Raw genomic sequence first — 22,146 nt, forward strand, 5'->3', positions numbered from 1 at the left:
CTAGGCAGATATACACTATTTTGTTCATCTGTCCATTTATACAGAGGCAGGCTGAAATTCACCTATGCACCAACACAAAGTCTTTGCACAAATAAAATGGATTTATGTGGGACTTAAGTAGAGCATAGTGGTTTCCAATGGCTGTCTACATGGGGCTGAATCATACCCTGGTTGGATATTACACCAATTAAGAAAGAAAATTATGAATTTGTAAATACAAGTATCTGAATACCAGACTAAGAGTTAAACTTATCCAATAAGTGAACAGAAACATACCATGTGATTTGTGTCCAAGGCAGCTTGATTTTTTCAGTATCAAATGTTCACAAGAAACTGATAGAGAAGTCACAGACACAGAGTTAGTGACAGAAATTCATCAATGAGTAACTTTCTATAAAGAATAAGTTTGAGAAAAGTGGGGGGATCGGTGTATGCACCAAAAAAGATGAAACCTTTATAAAACTATTACTAAGTATTTTATGGTTTCCTAAAATCATAAGCGTTAGATGGAAAAGACTATTAGATCAGTCAGTGGTCTTTGGATCAGACTTCTAGTATATCCTCCCTGGCAATTAAGGGTTGTTCCCTACAGGACTTTTTCTAATATATTGTCCAGTCCATTTTTAAATGCCCCAATGCAGCTTCCAAAACTTCCCTTCAGAAACTTCTTCATAGTCATCAGAACTCACTCACAGGAATGTTGCCTTGATGCTCGGCTTATTTTTTCTCCCTTTTCATTTTATCCCATTACTCCAGTTATGTACTTTGTACCGCCTTGAATAATTCTTCTTCCTTAATGTTTACACTCTTCAAATATAGTCTTAGTTATGCCTTCAGCAAGCTATCCAATGGCCTCCACATCTCTTTCCTCCGACTTTTGTCTGCAAGCTCCTTGAGCATGCTGTCTACTCCTGTTGCCTCCACCCTTTTTTTTTTAATCTTTAACTCTCTCCGGGACCTCTATTGCTGCTATCCATTAAGATCACTTAATGATCTCACCACGGTCGTAATCAAAGGTCTCTTCTCCAGTCTATGCTTCTCAGTATGTCTGCCATCGTAGACAGTTAGCAACTCCCTCCTTCTCAAATCACTGACATTCTCTTTCTCTATCCCTCAACTCTCTCTGCTTCCCTCATTCGTCTCTTACCTCATCAATTGCTCCTTGAGAATCTTTTGTGGTGGCTCCTCTTTCTCTCCATTCCCACCCTCTAGAACTGCTGTATCTCAGAACTCTACCCTTAGTCCTCTCCTCTCCTCTTCCCTTTACACCTGAGTGACCTAGTCTATTCACATAGCTTCATCTACCAGCTCTTTGCTGGTGGCACCCAAATCACATAGCTTCATCTACCAGCTCTTTGCTGGTGGCACCCAAATCTACCTCTCCATCTTCTTCCCTCCTTTAGCTGTCACATCACTGACTCTTTCTTTGGACATCTTCACCAAGCTGTCCCACCAACAATTGAAATTCAATTAGGTGGAGAGAGAAGATCCACATACCGTCTCTGCTCTATCTCTGCTGATATGTTCCCTCACCTCTCTGTCACTTAGGGTTGCACCCTCAGTGTCATAGTCTACTCCACTTTCTGTTTTACCATGCTCCACCCACGTCCAGTACCAAATCCTGCTGATTCTTTCTATGTCATCTCTCTAGAATCCCTTCTTATTAATTATTATTTGTATTACCGTAGTACCTAGGTCCACATTGGGCTAGAAGATGTACAGATACAGAACAAAAAGACGGTCCCTGCCCCCAGGAGTTTACAATTTACGTCTAATCTTTCCTCTCCATCCAGGAGTTCAGATGCCAGAGTGAATGGTGTGGGTACTAGAAACTAAATAGTGCAGAAAACTCTCCTACAAAAACACTGGTGCGTGCTTTGGTCCTTTCTCAATACAACTGCTGCAGCAATCTCCTTCTCACTTCACAGTCCTCCACTCCCCGAACTGCTGCTGTCAAAATCATCTCTCTCCTACTGCTCTCAAGCCCCTTTGCAGTTTTTTGGTGACAATCTAGATCAAATCCAAGCTTCTCTTCCTCAAGTCATTCTATAGCTTTGCCGCTCCTCTATTTCTCAGCTCCCATTTCCTCCTATACCCATCTTCATAGATCCCAAGGCCAGAAGGGACAATTGTGATCATCTAGTCTGACCTCTAGTATAACACAGACCATAGAACTCCCCCCCCCCCGAAATTCCTAGAGATCTTTTAGAAAAAAATCTAATTACAGAATCATAGAATATCAGGGTTGGAAGGGACCTCTGGAGGTCATCTAGTCCAACCCCCTGCTCAGAGCAGGACCAATCCCCAACTAAATCATGGCAGAGGGCACAGATATGGCAAAGCACTCTGAGAGGTTTGTGAAAGCTATTAGAAAACTATTTAAAACTGACAGTCAGCTGGAGAAGTTAATCTTGATTTTTAAATTGTCAGTGATGGAGAATCCGCCACGACCCTTGGTAAGTTGTTCCAGTGGTTAATTGCTCTCACTGTTAAAAATGTATGACTTATTTCTAGTCTGAATTTGTCAAGCTTCAACTTCCAGCCATGGGATTATGTTACATCTTTCTCTGTTAGACTGAAGAGCCCATTATCAAATATTCCCCACGAAGGTACTCATAGACTATAATCAAGTAACCCCTTAGCCTTCTCTTTGTTAGGGTAAATAGATTAAGCTCTTGAGTCTGTCACTATACGGCATGTTCTCTAATCCTTTAATCATTCTCGTGGCTCTTCTCCAAACCTGCTGCAATTTTTTTGTATTGTATGCTTTGCTCACTTGGCTTATCCTACTGCTCCTTTTGTTTACATCACACACTTGTGGCTCTGGATCTTTTCTCACAGCCGTAGCCCTGGAACAGCCTCCCTCTTCCTGTGTGCCAAGCTCTCTGCCCTCTTTCAAAGCCTTCCTCTAGCTCAATTCTCAGCCAACATTCCAGCCACTAATCACTACGTTGCCACTAACCTCTGCCATGCCCTGAGCTAACAAACAAATCCATCTTTAAAACAAACCCAAACTGTATTAAGCAAGACAATTCAAAAGACTGCAACTCAAGAAGATCATTTTCTTCTTCCCCTGCTTCTGTTTCCCCCCAATCCCCACTCACCAGTTATCTGCCAAATTTACTGTCGGCCCTTATGTACAACATGTAATAGGCACTGTAGATTATATTTTGTTGCTCTTCTCTGAGATTCCTTCCTCCCCATTTGCCAACATCATGGTGCTGGGCACTGGTGCTGTAACTTTCAGGGCACAGATATGGAAAAGCACTCTGAAAGGTTTATGAAAGCTTTTAGAAAACTATTTAAAACTTACAATCAGCTGGAGAAATTAATGCCTGATCTCCTGTTATCATTTAAGTACTCTAGGGAGCTGAGTTTCTCAGTGCTTTATTAATGAGATACAAAGTATTCACTGGTTCTGTCAGGGTTCCTTCCCCACTCTGAACTCTGGGGTACAGATGTGGGGACCTGCATGAAAGACCCCCCTAAGCTTATTCTTACCTGCTTAGGTTAAAACTTCCCCAAGGCACAGATTTCTTTTTTGCCTTGGGATCGCTGCCACCACCAAGTGATTTAACGAACAATCAGGGAAGGACCACTTGGAGTCCTATTTCCCCAAAATATTCCCCCAAGCCTACATCCCCTTTCCTGGGGAAGGCTTGAGCATATATCCTCACCAATTAGTTACAAAGAGACTATAGATCCAAACCCCTGGGTCTTAGAACAATGGAAAAATTAGTCAGGTTCTTCAAAAGAAGGATTTTATTTAAAGAGAAAAGGTAAAAGAATCACCTCTGTAAACTTAGGCTGGTAGTTAACCTTACAGAGTAGCAAAAAATTCAAAGAGCACAGAGGAACCCCCTGTAGCCTTAGTTTCAAATTTACAACAAAACAGGGATAAACCTCCCTCTAGCAAAGGGAAAATTCACAAGTTGAGAAAACAAAGATAAACTAATGTGCCTTGCCTGGCTGTTACTTACAAGTTTGAAATAAGAGAGACTTGTTTAGAAAGATTTGGAGAACATGGGTTGATGTCCAGTCCCTCTTAGTCCCAAGAGCGAATGGCCACACAAACAAAGAACCCAAAGCAAAGCCTCTTCCCCCCTCTCCCCCCCGATTTGAAAGTATCTTTTGTCCCCATTGGTTCCTTTGGTCAGGTGCCAACCAGGTTACTTGGACTTCTTAACCCCTTACTGGTAAGGAGGAATTTAGGCTACCCCTATGGTTATGTCAGGTTCAAATAAAGGCAGGTTAGTAGGGATACAAATTTCTCTATCAGTTAATGGTTGTTTGGTGACCTACAAAAAAAAAGTTGACAAGTTCAGTCTAGTTCCTTGTGGACATTTGTCAGTACCACAAATTGGTACAATTGATGAAAGTCTAAGCAGCAAAGAACAAGGACTCAAAGTTTGGAGACAGATCTACCCTCTATATAATCTGTTTTTTGATGAGCCCCCTATCACTGTGGTACTATAACCACAAAAGCCCAAAACAGAGTAGCATGACTTTGCATGTGTAAGAGATTTTCATGAGATGGGATGGAGAGGGCATTTGAAAGGAAGGGTAATCTTGTAGTTAAAGCAATGGACTGGAATTTAGACTATATCTACAGTTTGAGCTAGAGGCATAACTTCCAGTTTGAGGAGCTAGCTTGCTAGAACCCATCTGAGACATTAGGTATGTATTTGGGGCCTACACTTTTTGCAATGTGGCAGCTCAATCAGAGCTAGTGCAGTTATGTCTCCTTGAGCTGGAAATTATACCTTCCAGCTCAAGTGTTGGCATACCCTTAGGAGAGCCAGGTTCCTGCAACAGGCGTCCAACAAGACCTTGGGCAAGTCACAGTCTCTGTGCCTCCATTCCTCATAGGCTGACCAGATGTCCCGATTTTATAGGGACAGTCCTGATTTTTGGGTCTTTTTCTTATATAGACTCTTATTACCCCCCCCCCGTCTCGATTTTTCACATTTGCAGTCTGGTCACCCTAATTCCTCATCTGTAAATTTGCAATAGTAATACTTCCTTTCTCCAGCTCTTTGTCTGTATTGTCTAATCAGACTGTAAATTTTATGTTTCAGAGTAGCAGCCGTGTTAGTCTGTATTCACAAAAAAGAAAAGGAGTACTTGTGGCACCTTAGAGACCAACAAATTTATTTGAGCATAAGCTTTCGTGAGCTACAGCTCACTTCATCGGATGCATTCGGTGGAAAATACAGACTTAGCAATATCTTCTGAGCAGGACACTCATTTTGACAGGATTGTTTAACATTTGTAATTGACAGAGAAGGCAGGAAAATAAAAAAACCAAAACCTCAGAGATGTTCCAATAAGCCTCTTTTACAGACTAGCCTCCTTTTAGTCTGGATCCAGCAATCACTCACACCCCCATGGTTACTGTCCTTTGTTCCAGTTTCTTTTAGGTATCCTTTGGGGATGGAGAGGCTATCTCTTGAGCAAGCTGAAGACCAATTCTATGTGTCTGTACAGCACCTATGGGCCCTAATCTTGGTTATGGCCTCTTGATGCTCCTGTAATACAAACAACTAATATAATGAATGAAGCATCAATTCTGGGGCAAAGCTTTTCTAAAAAAAAGTGTGGTGTAAAAAAAGAGCTTGATCTGAACATACTCAGGCGAGGGCCAGGGCAGATGTATATTGACAGAGCTGTGTGAGGAGCTTGCTGGGCTGCTTCTGATTTCAGTCTTCTGTACTACCAATCTACCACTTTTCAAAGGCCATATATATTTTTTTATTGTTTACCAGTTCTACAAACAGAACTGTTAATGTAAGCAGCTTCTTTGGCAGCTTTGTGTTTTATCCTGCGTGCCCATTAGAGCTAGATGAGAGCCAGAGCACAGATTTTCAAAGAGCCTTATTACAAAGGTTATAAACTGTAGTTGATAACATGCTGTTTGAAGCATGTGCTCCAAACATCAGCTGTGCAAAGCTTATTAGAATATCACACTTCAATCAAATGTTTAGGAGGCTGGGATTCTCCCAAAGGATTTACATTTTCTAATGTGTAATACACTTCTATAGACAAGTAGGCACAACTCTTTCATACCACTGCTTCAGTCTGGCACTTGGGAAGGAAGTATAGTCAACTTAAACTTGTGAAAACTACATAGCACCACATATGCATAGTCAGATCCAATGAGTTGGTGGTCTCAGTCCAGTTACTAGTGGTCAGGTGTCAACAGAGAAGAAGTACGGTCTTGCAGTTAAGGCACTAGACTGGCACTGAGAAGATCTAGGTGCAAACTGGCACTGCCACAGACTTCCTGTGCGATTTTGGTGAAGTCACTTAATCTCTCTGTGCCTCCATTCCTAAATTATGAAATGGCGATAATAATCCTTATTTTATCTGACTTTACTGTTTAGGTTGTAATCTCTTTGGGGGAGTGACTGTGTCTTACTATGTGCTTGTACAGTGCCTAGCACAATTAGGCCCGAGAGGCCTCTGTAATGCAAATAAATAAAAATGACCATCATAACTGGCCATAGCAGAGAAGCAAAGGATCTGAACAGGCTGTAGAGAATGAGCTATTTTCTCATGCCTAGCTATGATCCTTTCTGAACTCTACAGGGATCTTTTATTATTGAGAAGTGCCATGCTTACCTGCAGTGCTGCAAACATAACAAAGAACTAAAAATCCCATTGAGTAATATATTGATTAGTCAAATGGCAATAACTCAAACCCTCCTGGTTCTCTGTGAGGGGGGCACCTCTGCTGATGCCAATTAACTGCACCCACTTTTAAAGAGTTTGGGCGTCTCTGAATGAACAACAAGGTCACTAGTACACTCGGAGGCCGTGTGGCCAGCTAGCTGCATGGGAGGAGGCAGAAAGGTGACTGTTCAAGTCTGCACATTTGTCAGCATCAAGGCTGGGAATGCTGGCCAAGCATGAGAGGCAGGGGGTAATTCCTTCCCCTTGAAAGAGAATATCTTCTTTTCAAGGTCTACTTCTTCATCAGGAGAATGGGACAGTGTTTCTGTTGAGTTCCCCTCAGAGGAAGAACATCACATCCTTCTCAGGATCTGTGTTTGAACCTGAGCAGTTGTGTGCAGTCAGGACATATATTTTTACCGTGAGAGGATTATCTATTTTGAGATAAACACCTGAATTAATAGTGGTATCCTTAGAAGGAAGACCTGCCAATCCAGATAGTAGCAGAATGCTTGGACATTGTGGTGATGATGGCCTGAAAGTACCTACATAGATAGGTAGACCTACTCCAGGAGACGCTCCCTTCTCCCACCACATTCCTTTGCCTTTGTTTGGGGAGTAGATGGGGAGGCTGTTGGCTTCTGGGACATTAAAATAAATATATAGCTAGAGATAAGCTCAAACCAAAACCCCAGTCCAACACCCCTGCACTTTGAGGAAATTCAGACCCCACTCTGAACTTGGCAGCTAGCCCTATAGTGAGGCAGAACCAAATCCCTGCCAAATCCCTGCCTCTGAGTACTCCTCGGTGTGGGAATCTGGATCCCAACTGGGAAACTCGGACTCACCTTTTCTTTAAAAAAGAAAGCAAATGAATTAGGGCATCTCAACCAAAGCAAGGACAATTCAATAAACCAAGCAGAAACTACCACTCCCCCTGGAACTGCTTGTGTCAGTTAAGAGCAAGAGCAGCAGAAAATGACACTAAGTCCAGTAGAAAAGCCTATAGCGGGGCTTGATGATAAAAGGGGGTTGGGTGCCACTGAAAACACCCTGATGCAGCGTTCTGACAAAAATAAAAGGACCATGCATAAACAGCTAAACATAGCAAATCTCCCATTCCCAGGGTTCCTGTAACCTCTGAAAATTTTCTACAATTCTCCCCTTCGTTACTCTGGCCCAGGTTTAAAATGATGCAGTGTTATAAATTGAACAAGCCACACAGACCGCCCCTGGCACAATCAATCAGCAACGATGGCTCGTGACAAAAGAAATGGAAGTGGAAAAAAGGTAATTTCCTCCCCTGATATGCAACCGTATTGCTTTGAGGTAAGCTGTCCATTCAGCAGGTAAAATCCAAAAGGAAAGCAATAGCACAACATGCCTGCTGACTACCACAAAAGGAATCAGAATCTAGAAAAGTACTGGCAACAATAGCACCCAACTGTCATAGGCTCTCTCTCAATTCCAGTTGTTTCAGACAACACACAGGTACAGAGAGTGGCACCTGAAACAGCAACTGTTATATGCAGCAGGCACCAGTGTCCAGAACATTTGATTATTTGAGTGCGGAAATGTCATGGAAAAATAGCTTAGAAATTAATCAAGAGGTCAGTCATATCTGCAAGAAGATGCCACATAAAAATATTTAGCTCTTCTGTAATACTTTTATCCACAGATCTTGAATGTTTCACAAAGTTGGGTAAATGTCATTATAACCATTTCATAGAGGAGGAAACAGGAACCAAGACATGAGGGGACCTTGGTGAAGGTCACAGAGCAGGTCAGTGGCACAGCCAGAAAGACAGCCCAGTCTCTTCATTCTGAATCAGTATCTTAGCTACTCCCTCAGCTCAGCCACAAGGCCCTTATCCTGCTCACTTTCCCCTTGAAGATCCATGCCATGCTTCCTACAGAGAATAAAGTAGACCTGTATATACATATTTCCTATTGTTAATCTGCTTCCCCTTACCTATTTCCCCCATTAGATTGTTAGCTTCTTGGAGCAAGGACTGGCCTTTTTGAATGTTTGTATCATGGCTAGTACATCCATCATTGATGCTCTCATAAACAAACATTACCTAATAATAAATGATGAAGGTTCCAAGTGAAGAGCCATGGAGAATGAGGTTTTATGGTTAACTATCGGAAAGGGATGGTACAGACAATCTCCATGTCCCACTAAGATACCTCAACCCTAGTTTGGAAGAACCTCCTCTGGGTTTTAGGCTAATTAATTCTATAGATTGGTTCAAATCTCAGTTTCTCTACCAAAAAAAAGGGGGGGGGCCAACAAAGTAAACTATCATGGCAGGCTGTGTGATACATCCATGTGGCTATTGATATGATGCCTGTCATCTTGCCACCTGGCACTTATGGTCAGATTTTCAAGGATTTAGGTGCCTAAAAGTGCAGACAGACACTTAGGGTATGTCTTCACTACCCGCCGGATCGACCCCCGAGTGCTTTCCCATCAACTCCTGTATTCCAGCGCCACGAGAGGCACAGGCAGAGTCGAAGGGGGAGCGGCAGCTGTCAACTCACTGCAGTGAAGACACCATGGTAAGTCAACTTCAGCTACATTATGCACATAGCTGAAGTTGCATAACTTAGATTGATTGCCCCTCTCCCCCAGCGTAGACCAGGGCTTAGTTGGAATTTCAGAAGCATCTGAGGTGCTTTTAAAAATCCCAGTAGGTGTTTATCTGCATTCTTTGGTGCCTAAATACCCTCTGAAAATCTCTCTCTCGGATACTATAAGGGTCATATAAATGTTGAACTAGATGAAGTGAGCTGTAGCTCACGAAAGCTTATGCTCAAATAAATTTGTTAGTCTCTAAGGTGCCACAAGTACTCCTTTTCTTTTTGCAAATACAGAGTAACACGGCTGCTACTCTGAAACCTGAACTAGACAGTAACTGAACTGATACCATCTCCTCTTTACACACAAGACATGAAGGGAGATTTTAAAGAGACATAGATGGGCTCTGAAAATCTCCTTATCATCACATAATAACTTTGACTGCTTCTATCCAGAGTTGGTTCATAACCAGTGAAAGGTTTCTGGTCTCATTAGGTGTCCTTTGAACTAGGCAGTTCCCCTTTTAACACTTTTAATTTACTTCATTTTTGTGACCTCAGGTTTGCCAAGGCCTCCTCTAAACCACAAACTCAAACACAGAATCACAGAAATACAAGTCATCAAGTCCATCCCCTGCCCTTAGGCATGACCAAGTAAACCTAGGCCATCCCTGACAAGTATTTGTCCAATTTGTTCTTGATGGAGATTCCACAATTTCTCTTGGAAGCCTATTCCAGAACTTAACTACCTTTTCTAGTTGGAAAGTTTTTCCTAGATCGATCATAGATTTTAAGACTAAAAAAGACCATTCGATACTCTAGTCTGACCTCCTGTATAAAACTGACCATAGAATTTCAGCTAGTCACTCCTGTATTGAGACGATTAACTTGTGTCTGACTAAAGCATGTCTTCTAGAAAGGCAACTAGTCTTCAAAAGATCGTTTGTTCCAATGGTTAATCACCCTCCCAGTTAAAATGTGTGCCTTATTTCTAATTTGAATGTATTTGGCTTCAGCTTCCAGACATTAGGTCTTGTTGTGCCATTCATTGCTAAACCAAAAATCCTATTAGCACCCAGAATTTCGCCCCCCATGGAAGTACTTACAACCATAATCAAGTCATCTTTTGATCTTCTTTTAGATACGCAAAACAAATCAAGCTCCTTAAGTCTATCCCTATAAGGCACTTTTCTAGTTCCTCAAATCAGTTTTGTAGCTCTTCTCTATACTGTCTCTAATTTTTCAACAAAATGGTGATGTGTGCACTGGAAATGGCTAGAAAGAGCACAAGCCATCCTAAACCATGACCTCTGACTTTTAGCAAAGGCAGAAAGTACATGGCATTTGTTTTTTTACTGTTGTAGGTTTTAACATGTATTATTATTTAATATTTACACTACAGAATCACCCAAAGACCCCAATCAGGATCAAGGATCAGTTGTGGTAGGTACTGTGCAAACACTACGAAAAACACGCTTCCTACCCCTAAAAGTTTAGACACTGTGGCCTAATGGCGACAGCCCTGGACTGGAATTCAGGAGACCCGGGTGCTATTCCCAGCTCTACTACTTGCGTGTTCAGATGACCTTAGATAAGTCACTTTGCCTCTCTGTGGCTCAGTTTCCCCATCTGTAAAATGGGGATAATGATACTGACTTTCTTTTGTAAAGTGCTTTGAGATATACTGATGAAGTGCTATATAAGAGGTAGGTCTTATTAACTATTATCATCTAAGGCTTCATTCCTGCAAAGAGAATCACATGCACAAACTCCTGCACATATGCAGAGTCTCACCAAGTCAGTGAGGCTCCACACTGGTGCAGAAATATGCCTGTGTGGTTCTCTTTGCAGAATTAGGGCCTAAGTGGTATTTTCAGTAGCTATCAGTTCATGAGGGAGGGTTACATGGCTTTTAATAGGCCCCAGCCTATGTACAACTAACTAAAAATAAAATCAAAAGCAACTACAGAACCTTTAAAGGCCTCTGGCTTTCTAATCTATTTAAAATATTTTGCTTCTGAACTGAAAGCGGCTGTTGAAATTAATTGGTAAATGTCTTTAATGCTGGAGCTTGTATCTTGCTGGATTAGTTTATTATAAAATAAACTCAGCTCCCAGCAGAGTGCATCCAAACTCAGCACTGCATTCTTTGGAGATGATCAGCTTTTTTCCATGTGGCAGACCATAATGGTTGTATGATTTTATTATCAGCAGGTCTTAGAATAGGTCTACTCATTTTCATGGTCCACAGAGACCGTGAGGTGGGAGTGTCTCAATGCAAAGGCATTATTACCCAAATCAACCAAATTTCCCTTTGCAGACAAACTGGATTCTCAATGTAAAGGTTTCATGCAGCCAGAGCAAGAATTGCTGATGAGTGGGACCCTGAGTCATGACATTTTTCATCAAATCTTTCACAAGCCTTGAGGAAACTTGATGAGTTAAAGAGAATGACAAAAAATAGCCTGGAAGTGGCTTCTTTACAGTTTGGCTCATGTAAGGAAATGAGATATTGTTCCCATTTATTATACTATCTGCAAGGTCAAATTGCACTAAATCAGCTTAGGCCTTGGCCCTTTTTGTGAACATTTTATACTACTGGAAAAGTACAAAAGATTGAATAATAAGGATATTTATTTTCTGACACGTTGTAGCATAATAATAGGGTAATAAATGTCAAGGCCTCTGCACTATGCATCAGGCACATGATGAAATTCTGTCAAGGGCTCAGCACAGAAAATTATGACTATCAAGAAAAGAAATTTAGCAAAGCGGATTAACACCTTTTGGGCCAGTTTCATCCTCAGTGTAAGCTATTTAAGTCAATGGAGTTGCATCAGAGATGGTCCAACCCTTTCTGTTGAATGGATGTAGAGTCAAATTAAGACATTGCATCACAACTCTCCTAAATTACACTCCTTTACTGTTATTTTTGCCAAGTTTTATATAGCACATTTTGGAAGTCTCAAAGCACTTTACAGAACTGTACACTAAGCCCACGTAGGCACGACTTCACTTCACTCACCTTTCAAATGCAACCTGTGTGGTGGAACGGAGTAATTTTATAACAGTGTGCAGCAACATTGCACAACAGTTGTGGTATTTGTCAACTTACATTCTCCATCCATTTCAGAATATAATTATCCAAGCTGGATTTCAGCAGTGGAGTCAATAAACTTAGTTCTATTAAAGGTGCCAGGAGATCTTGAAGAACCACATACTGTCAGAACTTTGGCTTGATATCTTGAAGACAGCACCCCTTTGATTATCAACACAATGCAGCACCACTTTGTCTATCTATCTGTGGCTCCTATTTCCATAACATCTGAGCCCTTCACAGTCTTTAATATATTCATCCTCCCAACATCTCTGTGAGATAGGGTTGTCCTTTTACAAATAGGGAACTGAGGCACGGATAACCTACAGAACTTGCCCAAGGTCACACAGAAAGTCTGTGGCAGAGCAGGGAATGGAACCCAGGACTCTTAAGTAGCAGGCTAGCTCTCTAACCACTGAGATGTCCTTCCTTGCTGGTTTAGTATTGACTCAGAAGAAATCCATTTATTGACTCACTAGGCTCAGTTCCTATAGCAAATAGGTGTTCTTTATAGGTCTCCCAGCCACATTTGACCAAGCACCACCCTGTTTCGTTTGGGATTAAAAAAAACAGTGGAATGGCTGCTTATCCCACCACAACTGAGACAGGAAGAACAGAAAATGATGTGGGATAGTATAGTAACACTTGAGTTTTTCCCTAAAGTTTATTCACATTTAAAATGCATTAAGACCCTGTGTGGATGCTCTCATTCAGAAGTAAAGTGGCCTTGCTGAAGGCTTGATTTACACTAGGAACTTATTTCAGAGTAGCAGTCGTGTTAGTCTGTATTCGCAAAAAGAAAAGGAGTACTTGTGCACCTTAGAGACTAAAAAATTTATTTGAGCATAAGCTTTTGTGAGCTACCGCTCACCCTGAGCAACTTATTTATTCCAACCTAACCCCTGGCTGACGGAACTCCTGGCTTCTACCTTCAACGTAACTATCACCTCTCGGAAAGGAGGAGTACCTACATTGATGGGAGAAGCTCTCGCATTGGCATAGGTAGCGTCTTCACTAAGCACTACAGCAGCATAGCTGTGCCACTACAGCGCTGTACATGTAGGCAAGCCCTAAGCTACAACAACCTAAGGCCACTTTACTTCTGAGCTAGACTGTTCACACAGATGTTTAATGCACTTTAAATTAACGTGCTTTAAATTCACACTTTTAGTTAATTTGCCTTAACTTTCCTGGGTGTCCCTGTGTACACGTGCTTTTTGGAAAGTTAATTTCAGCACCTTCAATGAGTACTGCATTCATACACCTATTGTTTTATAGCTGCTTAACTTCCGTTTCAGGGCTTATAAGACAAAAAGCTTAGTATTTAGTAACACCTGATAAAACAGCAACAGGAAGTGGAATTTAGGCATACAATAACAAAAGCTAGATTGTGGAGATCACTGGAAGGGGACAGATATTGATTTGTATTCATCAGACAAATATCTTACCATTGATCAGTTACAAGATAATTTGCTTTCTAACTTATCTTGACTGGTAAAGGGCAAAACTGCATAACTCCATCCATCTCTGCTTTTCTGCTCACATCTCTTTTTGCATTAGGCCCCTTGTCCCGCCCCTAAATTTGAGCAGTGATGCCATTCTCACTGTCTTGTGTGCCTCCATTTCCTGCAAGTGTTTCTTTGCTCTTTTCCATGCTACAAATTCTGGCCTCAGTTTCACTTGGTGCAATCCCCACTGAATCAATGGGCTAGATTCATTTGTGCCGAAATTCCATTGCAGCCAATAACTTAGTTCTAGGGCAGGGGTGGGCAAACTACGGCCCGCGGGCCGGATCTGGCCTATCAGGGCTTTGGATCCAGCCCGCGGGATTGCCAGCCCCGTGGCCCAATGGGAGATTTGGGGGAGGTACCTGCAGGTGAGGGCAGCACGCAGAGCCCTCGCCCCCTTCCCCTCCCAGGGCTGTAGGGACGTGGTGCCAGCCGCTTCTGGGAGCAGCGCAGGGCAAGGAAGGCAATGAGCCTGCCTTAGCCCCACTGCACGTCACTGCCTCCCCGGAGCCACTCAAGATAAGAGCCACCGGGCCAGAGCCCACACCCAAAACCCCTCCTGCACCCCAACACCCTGTCCTGAGCCCCCTCCAGCACCCTGCACCCCAATCCCCTGCCCTGAGCCCCCGGCACACCCCTCCTGCACCCCAACCTCCTGCCCGGAATGCAATTTCCCCACCCAGATGTGGCTCTAGGGCCAAAAAGTTTGCCCACCCCTGTTCTATGGGATTGTACCCAGGCAACTGTGAACATTAACCGCTCCAGGTAAACTCTTACCTCCAAATCCATTTATATGAATGTTCCATAACTTAGAGTACGAAGCACCCAGATGAGGTGGAATGAGAACTGGACTCACTGTTTGGAATAAACAACTATGACTATAATTGTACGTGGCCACCATTAACAACGACTGAGGGCCCAGTCCTGCACACACTTACACATGTGAATAAATTTGCTCATATGATGCTCACACTCAAGACAATGGGACTAATCATCTGAGTCAAGCTGCTTATGTGCATAAGCAATGACAGGATTGAGGCAGCAAGATCACCGTGGTTTTAGTAAACTGCACTGCCAATATTTTCAGCAAATCCACTTTGAAATTGCTGCTGAGCTTCTCTCCCTTTTTTATGTTGCACTGATTGTCATTGTTGAATGACTGCCCCTCATATGTCTGAAAACACAGACAGCAGTGCAATGCATAAAGCACAGGACATCCACTCTGGGAGTCACCCTCTAGTGAAAAAAGATTTTCAAGGAAATCAGCAATAATCCCCAGAAATATCAATACTAAGACAACATGATTTTACAAGCCTAGAGATATCACAGTGCTAGCACTTGTGCTTGTTGAGGAGCTCAGATGGCAGGATCCCTCTAATATTTTGACAACAATTTCCATCCCATAAGAAATCCCAATATTTTGAAATCTGTTTTTGACCTGCATTGGGACAAAATGTCAAAATACTAAAAAAATGTGGAGAATTAAAAGTTCCAAATAATTTTTATTTGAAAATGTTGAAACATTTAGTTTTGGGTGAGTTTGACATTGATCTGCTGGGCCGCATGGAAGTTGTAGTTCAGGTACTTCACACCTCCATTCTTCTCCGTGGATCAGGTTCCCTGTATGAGCTACATCTCCCATGAGGCACCTTGGTCAGATGACATCATGATGCACCAGGGTGATTGAACAGGAGAGAAGACTTCAGTGCATCATGGGAGATGTGGTCCAGCTAGGAAGTGAAGCCAATAGAGGAGAATGGGAGCACATGGCATGCAAACTACAACTCCCATTAGGTGAACACAGATTCTAGTCCAACTACCCCAAAATGAAATGCTGTGATTTCTGTAGGCCCAACCGAAAACAAAATATTTAGTTTATTTTTTTCAAATGGAAAAATTGAAAAATTTCAGCAACATAAAAGTTTTCCAAGGAAAATTTCAATTTTGAGGAAATTGCATTTTCTCTCAAAATAAAATTCTTAACCAAAGGAAAACTCCCAATCACCTCTATTTTTCAACAACTTTTCTCCGATTAATGATTTTGTTTTATGTGAAGTAATGTCCACTATTAGCAAACATAATCCTGTCCCTAGAAGACCAACACACTGCAACACAAGTCATAAAATAATTATTGAAATGATAGAACAGAACTTATTCCCAGAGAACCTCTTAATCTAATGCAGTCAGAGAAAACACTAACTAAAGACTCCTAAGGAGCTATTCTGCATTCATGTTCAGGCATTGCTAACTAGTCTAGTGTAAAATGGCTTTGACATACTGAAAGTCTGATCAGTTACAGGAAATTCTGCCCTAAGGTGATATTAGACAATATCATTCACCATGGCTTGGAATCTTGAAAAGCAGCTGAATGCTTCTGATTACTTTTCCTCCACTGTAATGACTTTTCATTCTTCATTTAAGTCTAGCATTTTAAAATTGAAGTAAGACATTCTAGGAGGATACTGTGATAATGTTTCATTCACCACAGCCAGAGAAGTTGAAGACAAATTTCATCCCTACACCTCAAAATGCATTTGTCCTAATCATCACACCCAGTCTCACTGACTATAGGCAACAGAGATGAAGTGTTGTCTAGTGGCTGGAGCATGGGACTTGGGCTTGGCATTAAGGGGTATTGAGCGCTATTGCACATTGGCACTGATTTGCTGTGTGATGCTAGGCAAGTCACTCAGCCTCTCTGTTTGCCTGTATTTAAAATGGGAATCAACATACTCACCTGCCTTCATGGGCTGTGGAGATTAGTTGATAAATGTTTGTAGAGAACCACATACACTAACTTCACCACAGCTGCCACATTTAGAGTGGGGAACATATTGCATAATCCAAAGAGACAGAGCAGTATGCCTGCTCCTATTGTGTTTTGAGGAGCTTGGGAGGAATTGTGCTTCCTAAGGCACACAATCCTTTCCTGAGCTTTCCTCTTGGAATGGTGCAGCTCCACCCCAATAAGGGCCAATGCCTAAATGCCACAGTCAGTCTTGTTTATTTGTGATTACTAGGTCAAGATTATAACAGGATTCAAAAAGAACTAGATAAGTTCATGGAGGATAGGTCCATCAATGTTAGCCAGGATGTCCCTAGCCTCTGTTTGCCAGAAGCTGGGAATGGGTGACAGGAGATGGACCACTTGAGGATTACCTGTACTGTTCATTCCCTCTGAGGCACCTAGCATTGGCCACTGTCAGAAGACAGGATACTGGGCTTGATGGAACTTTGGTCTGACCCAGCATGGCCATTCTTATGTTCTGTCAAGTATCATCATCTTCCTATGGCTCACTGAAGGGATGCAATTTGACAAAGCTCATGCTAGCTGAGGCAGAGAAGCTGTGATGCACCTAAACTCAGGACTAGGGGCCTGATTCAATATATTGAAGTCAGTGGAAATACTCCAGTTGACTTGAAAGCACTGTGCATCCCGCCCAAAAACCAGGAGTTCCCAGCTCTCACTGATTCCCTCTGTGCCCTCGTGCAAGTCTTGGCTGAGTAAACAAGCTACATTTATATTTGAACTTCCGTTCATTCATGAACAAACCAACACCAAGCACTTTATCCACTGCCTGTTTCCTCAACATATGGCAAATAATTTGAAAAGCCTCCCAGATGTAAAATGGGGATAATAATTCTGAGAGTTTGGGAGGATTAGTTCGCTGATGTGTCTACAGCCCTTTGAAGAATGAAGTGCTAGACAAGTGGTGCTAGACAAGGGTTAAGGGTGGTTGCTGTTGGAACGATCAAAAGTTTTTTTTACTAAAGCAGTCGCTGCATAAAACGATTTTGCAGAGCCACCCAAGCAAGCTAATAATGACGTTTGATTTCTGAGCATGAACTAGTGCACTTTCTGCTGACTCCCTTGAACAGGCTCCCTGTATATTTTTGGGATGCTATGTCAAATGATCCCTATGACATTTACTGTTCTGGAAAAGCATCAGCAGAGCTGTGAACTGCCAGTAAATGTTTCCCTGGAACAATTATTGGAACTTCACTGTCATCATTGAACTATGACACAAACTGATAAAAGGTATCAAGTATCAGAGGGATAGCCGTGTTAGTCTGGATCTGTAAAAGCAGCAAAGAGTCCTATGGCACTTGATAGACTAACAGACGTATTGGAGCATAAGCTTTCGTGGGTGCACGTCGGAGGCATGATAAGAGGTATGCCTGCCTGTGTACGGATGGCCTAGGAGCACTGGCTGCAGAGAACACTCAAGCGTACTGACTATCTCAGCTAGAGCTTTCAGGCACTACTGCAGTATAAACAATAATAATCATGAATTCCCTCGGTTCTTCATTATCATTATGTTATCAGGTAAAAAAAAAAGCAATATATGTACATGATTTATTGATAAGGATAATAATATTAGACTAGACTCGGGAAATAATTGATAGACAGGACTTAAGTAAAAGATCTTGAATAGCCTTATGGTTCAGGCTATGATTTTGGTATGGAGGTCATGATATCCATAGTAATTGTGAATTTGAGTAAAATCTGTGACCCACACAGTGGCGACTCCTGGCTGGTCGAGCTGGGCCCAGGTCCTGGCATTGCAACCTGGACTACTTGGTCATTGTACCACTCCGGTTTGGTGCATCTGTCCCTCCATAGATGGAGATGGAGGTCAGACATGCCAAACCTGAGTGGCATTGCAATGCCACTCAAATTTGGCCTTCTGACCCTCCGTCTCTATCTGGGCAGATGCACCAAACCTGAGTGGTGTTGTGACCATGTGGACCAGGTTGCAATGCCCTGAGATGGGAGCCGGGGCCAGGCCTGTGGGTCAGGAGCCACTGCTGCAGGATGTGTGTGGGGTGGGATCACCCTCCTATCACTCCCACAATTGCCCCCACCCCTTTTTCTATGACATATGGTTGTTTTCCCACATCTCTGCTGTGAAATTTATTAAAAATTTGTGTTGTAAAATTGTAGGCCAAGTTAAGGTAGATGCATGTTATAATCCAACCCTTATATGATCCTACTTCTGCAAGCATTTAATCATATGCTTAAGCCCATCCATATTCAGCAAAGCATTTAAGCATGTGCTTAACTTTAACCATTTATTTAGATCTCATTAAAGTCTTCAGCACATACTTGTAGTTAGTGACAAGTGCTTTTTTTTTTTTTTTTTTGCAGAAGAGGGATGGACTGCTTAATTGGGGCCTATACTGTTACCTTGAAAGCCAGCAATGACACAGCCATGCAGTCACATGGAGTTGAGATTTCAGTAGTAGGAACAATCTTCCAAAGTGCTGAGTGCCTCTTGGAAGGTTACTTTAATGTGAATTGAGAAACCTCGTATTTCTCAGGAGCTGTATTCAGCATCTCACAGCACTGGGCTCTTACAGCGAGAAGGGTGAAATTCACCCTGTACATAGGGCCAGTACAAACCCTCTGTACCACTTATATCCAATTTACATCCTCAAAAGACATGACCTATGAGGAAAGATTGAGAAAATTGGGTTTGTTTAGTCTGGAGAGGACAAGACTAGGTGGGGACATGATAACACTGTTCAAGTACATAAATGGTTGTGATAAAGAGGAGGGTGTAAAATTGTTCTTCATATCCACTGAGGACGGGATAAGAAGCAATGGGCTGAAACAACAGCAAGGGTGATTTATGTTAGACATTAGGAACAACCTTCTAACTGTCAGGGTGTTTAAGCACTGGAACAGATTGTCTAGGTAGGTTGTGGAATCTCGGTCACTGGAAGTTTTTAAGAACAAGTTAGACAAACACTTGTCAGATATGCTCTAGATAATATTTAGTCCTGCCTCAGTGCATGGACTGGTCCAAAGGACCTAGTGAGATCTCTTCCAGTCCTATATTTCTATGATTCTATAACTTTAAGGTTATGTCTACACTGCATCTGGGAGCCAACCTCTCAGTCCAGGTCCACAGAGTTATGTTAGTGGGGCTCATGCTAGTGCACTAAAAATATCTGTGTAGATGCCTCTCTGATGTTGAGGCATGGGCAGGAGCTGGGGTTCTCAAGTCCACACCATCCCCAGGCTTGACAGCCCATGCTCCATCCCCAGTTGCAATGTCTACACAGCTATTTTTAGTGTGCAAGCAACAGCTATTTTTAGTGCTCAAACATGAGCCCCACTAATAAAATCTGTGGACTTGAGCTGGGAGGCTCACTCTCAGATGCAGTGTAGACATATCCTAAGTGCTGCATATTAGGCCTTGTGCTGATCTGCACAGGGGACAATTTCTTTCAAAAGAGAATGAACTCCAGCTCAGCCCCGCCTACTTGTTTTAAAGGTCCCTAGGTGTGCCTGAAGGTTCCAAATTTCTCCTACAGCTGTTGATATAAATGTCAAATTCCTGGCCACAAGAAGGCTAGTAACTCGAGACCCAGTCCTGTTCCTGTGAAGACATGGCTGAGCTTCCATGAGGTGCCTTGTGCTGTCAGCTTCCAGTTAGTTCAAAAGTATGCCCTTTGCTACTATCCTAAACTCACATGGCCTTATTCTGTTCTCATTTAAATCAAGAGGACAAAGTCTAGTGACTTGAACAGTGCAGGATCAGGCTCGTAACAGATAAGCATTATTATTATGTATATTGGGGTAGGGTGCAAAATGTCTTTCATGTTTTCCAGATACAAAGCCTTTAAGCCTTTAAGAAAGTATGCGCTAAACAGACTGTAACAGGGTGGCTTAGCCCTTAAGGGCTGGCAGGCTGAGGCTACTGAACCCTGATTACTAAAGAGCCACACCTGTGGTTTTTCCTTTGTTTTGTTTTGTTTTGCTTCATGGTGAAGCAGACTTGATGGGATAGTCTATAGCTACCACCAAATAGAATGCCTAAATGCCTAACAGTTTACATTTGCTTTTTCTGCCTGGTGTCTTTCATAGAATATCAGGGTTGGAAGGGACCTCAAGAGGTCATCTAGTGCAACCCCCTGCTCAAAGCAGGACCAATCCTCAACTAAATCATCCCAGATAGGGCTTTGTCAAACGTGATCTTAAAAACCTCTAAGAAAGGAGATTCCCCCACTTCCCTAGGTAACCCATTCCAGTGCTTCACCACCCTCCTAGTGAAAAAGTTTTTCCTAATATCCAACCTAAACCGCCCCCACTGCAACTTGAGACCATTACTCCTTGTTCTGTCATCTGCTACCACTGAGGACAGTCTAGATCCATCCTCTTTGGAACCTCCTTTCAGGTAGTTGAAAGCAGCTATCAAATCCCCCCTCATTCTTCTCTTCTGCAGACTAAATAAGCCCAGTTCCCTCATCCTCTCCTCATAAATCATGTGCTCCAGCCCCCTAATCATTTTTGTTGCCCTCCTGTGGGCTCTTTCCAATTTTTCCACATCCTTCTTGTAGTGTGGGGCCCAAAACTGGACACAGTACTCCTGATGAAGCCTCACCAATGTCAAATAGAGGGGAATGATCACGTCCCTTGATCAGCCGACAATGCTCCTACTTATACAGCCCCAAATGCTGTTAGCCTTCTTGGCAATAAGGGCCCACTGTTGACTCATATCCAGCTTCTTGTCCACTGTAACCCCGAGGTCCTTTTCTGCAGAACTGCTGCCTAGCCACTCACTCCCTAATCTGTAGCAGTGCATTGGATTCTTGTTCTTGTTGAACCTCATCAGATTTCTTTTGGCCCAGTCCTCCAATTTGTCAAGGTCCCTCTGTATCCTATCTACCACTCCTCGCAGTTTAATGTCATCTGCAAACTTGCTGAGGGTGCAATCCACGCCATCCTCCAGATGATGATCTGGAGGATGATGAATGAAACATTTCAGGTAATGAAACAGTGCCTTTCCAATACTACCCCATTTCCCTATTTTTACTAAACAACAATGTAAGTTTTGTTACCATAAGCTGTTCAAATTCCTCAAAAAGCGTTTCCCTTTCTTTATCAAAGCCCTTACAGACCCATAAAAGGTGATCAAATGTTTCTTCTACCTCACAGCACACACATAGTCTATCTTTGTGTTTGTTTAGTCAGAAAAGACTTTTGTATAAACCAAAATGGCCAGTTAGTACTCTAAACAAAGTCACTTCATTTTTCCTTTCCAGACCCTGAAATACATCATTATCCTCAACTGTAGGGCACAATTCAAAAACCTTCTTCTTCTTTTTTTGTTGGTCTACATTTTTTGCCATTCCTCTTTTAAATTTTTCTGTACTAGGCTTTTAAATTCTTGTTTACTCAAGAGTACGTCTGTTGATTCTTTCATTTCTTACAGCACATTTAGTTGCTTTGTCCACCATTTTGTTCCCTGTTAGTTAATGCTGAGACTCAGACTAATGCTC

General features: G+C 42.3%; 1 protein-coding gene across 7 annotated transcripts in view; it reads right to left on the bottom strand.

The window, feature by feature from the left end:
- The window catches only part of CLIC5 (chloride intracellular channel 5), a 138,804-nt gene that overhangs the window by 47,873 nt on the left and 68,785 nt on the right, over positions 1–22,146 (bottom strand). The gene's annotated exons all lie outside the window — the stretch shown is intronic.

This window comes from Dermochelys coriacea, chromosome 3, assembly GCF_009764565.3.
Source record: "Dermochelys coriacea isolate rDerCor1 chromosome 3, rDerCor1.pri.v4, whole genome shotgun sequence".
Classification (NCBI taxonomy): Eukaryota; Metazoa; Chordata; order Testudines; family Dermochelyidae; genus Dermochelys; species Dermochelys coriacea.